At 46.7% G+C, this 3,724-nt stretch overlaps 1 protein-coding gene across 2 annotated transcripts in view; it reads left to right on the forward strand.

Moving 5' to 3' along the window:
* The window catches only part of LOC107653898 (phosphatidylinositol 4,5-bisphosphate 3-kinase catalytic subunit alpha isoform), a 42,920-nt gene that overhangs the window by 765 nt on the left and 38,431 nt on the right, over nucleotides 1-3,724 (forward strand). The window contains exon 1 of one of the 2 annotated variants that reach the window (XM_016440764.1): nucleotides 2,028-2,079. The exons of the other annotated variant lie outside the window; for it this stretch is intronic. The gene's annotated coding sequence lies outside the window, so the exon portion shown is untranslated. Of the gene's footprint in view, nucleotides 1-2,027; nucleotides 2,080-3,724 lie in introns of those variants that run through there. 2 annotated transcript variants of the gene reach the window in all.

The following is a 3,724-nucleotide window of genomic DNA, read 5'->3' on the forward strand; positions in this document are numbered from 1 at the left end:
CACAGACAAACAACACACACACACACACACACACACACACACTCACACACACACACAAACACACACACGCACACACGCACACGCACACACTTTGTCACAAGTTACATATGTACTTACACAGGTATATTTGTAGCAATAGCCAACAATACATTGTATGTAACATTGCATGCTAAGAACTTCATTTGGACAACTTTAAAGGAGATTTTTAGATTTTCCTAACAAACCATACATCAATGGAAAGCTTTCAGATGATGTAATTTTGAAAAACTGATTGTTATGACATCACTCTCGCCCATTGCGATTCATTGTTCTCCGGTAACGGGACAAATATGCTGAGAGAGAGAGAGAGAGAGAGAGAGAGAGAGAGTGTGTGTGCGTGTGTGAGAGAGAGAGAGAGAGAGCGTGTGTGCGTGTGTGAGAGAGAGAGAGAGAGAGCGTGTGTGCGTGTGTGAGAGAGAGAGAGAGAGAGCGTGTGTGCGTGTGTGAGAGAGAGAGAGAGAGAGCGTGTGTGCGTGTGTGAGAGAGAGAGAGAGAGAGCGTGTGTGCGTGTGTGAGAGAGAGAGAGAGAGAGCGTGTGTGCGTGTGTGAGAGAGAGAGAGAGAGAGCGTGTGTGCGTGTGTGAGAGAGAGAGAGAGAGAGCGTGTGTGCGTGTGTGAGAGAGAGAGAGAGAGAGCGTGTGTGCGTGTGTGAGAGAGAGAGAGAGAGAGCGTGTGTGCGTGTGTGAGAGAGAGAGAGAGAGAGCGTGTGTGCGTGTGTGAGAGAGAGAGAGAGAGAGCGTGTGTGCGTGTGTGAGAGAGAGAGAGAGAGAGCGTGTGTGCGTGTGTGAGAGAGAGAGAGAGAGAGCGTGTGTGCGTGTGTGAGAGAGAGAGAGAGAGAGCGTGTGTGCGTGTGTGAGAGAGAGAGAGAGAGAGCGTGTGTGCGTGTGTGAGAGAGAGAGAGAGAGAGCGTGTGTGCGTGTGTGAGAGAGAGAGAGAGAGAGCGTGTGTGCGTGTGTGAGAGAGAGAGAGAGAGAGCGTGTGTGCGTGTGTGAGAGAGAGAGAGAGAGAGCGTGTGTGCGTGTGTGAGAGAGAGAGAGAGAGAGCGTGTGTGCGTGTGTGAGAGAGAGAGAGAGAGAGCGTGTGTGCGTGTGTGAGAGAGAGAGAGAGAGAGCGTGTGTGCGTGTGTGAGAGAGAGAGAGAGAGAGCGTGTGTGCGTGTGTGAGAGAGAGAGAGAGAGAGCGTGTGTGCGTGTGTGAGAGAGAGAGAGAGAGAGCGTGTGTGCGTGTGTGAGAGAGAGAGAGAGAGAGCGTGTGTGCGTGTGTGAGAGAGAGAGAGAGAGAGCGTGTGTGCGTGTGTGAGAGAGAGAGAGAGAGAGCGTGTGTGCGTGTGTGAGAGAGAGAGAGAGAGAGCGTGTGTGCGTGTGTGAGAGAGAGAGAGAGAGAGCGTGTGTGCGTGTGTGAGAGAGAGAGAGAGAGAGCGTGTGTGCGTGTGTGAGAGAGAGAGAGAGAGAGCGTGTGTGCGTGTGTGAGAGAGAGAGAGAGAGAGCGTGTGTGCGTGTGTGAGAGAGAGAGAGAGAGAGCGTGTGTGCGTGTGTGAGAGAGAGAGAGAGAGAGCGTGTGTGCGTGTGTGAGAGAGAGAGAGAGAGAGCGTGTGTGCGTGTGTGAGAGAGAGAGAGAGAGAGCGTGTGTGCGTGTGTGAGAGAGAGAGAGAGAGAGCGTGTGTGCGTGTGTGAGAGAGAGAGAGAGAGAGCGTGTGTGCGTGTGTGAGAGAGAGAGAGAGAGAGCGTGTGTGCGTGTGTGAGAGAGAGAGAGAGAGAGCGTGTGTGCGTGTGTGAGAGAGAGAGAGAGAGAGCGTGTGTGCGTGTGTGAGAGAGAGAGAGAGAGAGCGTGTGTGCGTGTGTGAGAGAGAGAGAGAGAGAGCGTGTGTGCGTGTGTGAGAGAGAGAGAGAGAGAGCGTGTGTGCGTGTGTGAGAGAGAGAGAGAGAGAGCGTGTGTGCGTGTGTGAGAGAGAGAGAGAGAGAGAGAGAGAGAGAGAGAGAGAGAGAGAGTGTGAGGAGGAGGAGGAGGATGAAGGCTTTGTTCACCGGGATGCGGGTGTGACGGTGGGTTTGTGTTTCTCTGTCTGTCGGTATTTGTCGTGATTGATTCGGAACACAATCTCTCTGTTTCTGTCAAACATCACGGGGCCGGCGAGAGGCTCGTGAAACAGTAACAGTGCTGTATATTGCTGTCAGTGGTGATTTTACTGTAACACTGCTGTCACGAGCGACCAGATATTATATTCAGTCTACATATGGTCATGCAGCACAAGCTTTTTTCGGAGATTTTCGTCACAGCCGCTGTGATTTCGCTGCATGTTCTGTGGTGATGGATATGTACAGTATTTACAGTAACTCGTCTCTGATGCTCTTTGTGCCGCTCACAGCTGCGCGTGCCCGTGTGCGCGCCCCCGCTCGGATCAGGACAAAAGAGCTGCAATAATAATATCTCATCATAACAGATTATATATATCATAACATCAACGAACCAGTCTGGAAGTTTAGAATCGTTTTCCTCCGTTTAAACCGTGATAAGAGCAATAATGTGCTGGTCAGATTCATTTAATCCTGTAAAGCCTGACATATCAAATAATAGTCAGAAATATATAAATAAGTGAGATATTTCTAACAGTACAGCAGATACTGATATTAAATGCTATGGCTCTATATCTCCAGTAATCTGTCTCAGTAAGATGAGATTGAAATGCTCCAAACATATAATGCAGTGATTGAGAGCTGAAGAAATAAAGGCTCCTCAGAAGATGTGAGATGTTCTGGAGGCTTGTGAAGATCATTCCTCCGCTGAGGAACAGTGAAAGTAAAGCTTCTGGAAACAAACGCTCCTCAAAAGATCCTGAGGATCAGATTTGAGACTCTAAAACATGATTGATGGAGAATCAAGTAAAGCTGAGCTGCTTCAGTCCAGTAAGTGTTCATCTGGAGATATTACTGCAGTTATTCTGGCGCTTACTTGATCAAAATCAGTCAAGATTTGACACGAGAAGCTCCAGCTGAAGCTGGACACTTGTACAATTACACTAAAAGAGCTTTTACTGGATAAAACACTCTAAACTATCCATCAGAAGACATGAGGAGATTGAGTGTTCCTGCACTGCAAAAAATGATTTTCTTCCTTAGTAATTTTGTCTTGTTTTCTAATATAAATATCTACAAATTATTGAATTAGGAAGCATTTACTTGACAAGTAAAATGACTTAAGATATTTTGTCTTGTTTTCTGAAAATATTATCCAAATTTTGTTAGTGTTTGCTTAAAACAAGCAAAAATATCTGCCAATTGTGTAAGAAAAATATTCTTGTTTAGCCTTTGAATTAAGATTATTTTTCTTACACAATTGGCAGATATTTTTGCTTGTTTAAGTCAAGTCAAGTCAAGTCACCTTTATTTATATAGCGCTTTTAACAATACAGATTGTGTCAAAGCAACTGAACAGCGGAACTTGAGGAGCCGTTCCTAGAGGGAGGGGTCCTGTCAGAGTTTTTGCTTTGTAATGTCTAATTTTTGCCACTAGAGGTCCCTATGGTACTCTCGTGTCAGTGTTGTGCCTCTTGTAATCAGTGCTATTGTTTTCACATGTCACATGTGCTGGGCTGTGTATTTAAGCTGGTCACTTCCTTTGTATCTTTGCTTGGTTATTATGGTTCCTGGTTCCTATGCTGCCGTAAGTCTGCTCTAGTTCAAAGAACTA

The sequence above is a fragment of the Sinocyclocheilus anshuiensis genome, unplaced genomic scaffold, assembly GCF_001515605.1.
Source record: "Sinocyclocheilus anshuiensis isolate Anshui unplaced genomic scaffold, SAMN03320099.WGS_v1.1 scaffold459, whole genome shotgun sequence".
Lineage (NCBI taxonomy): Eukaryota > Metazoa > Chordata > Actinopteri > Cypriniformes > Cyprinidae > Sinocyclocheilus > Sinocyclocheilus anshuiensis.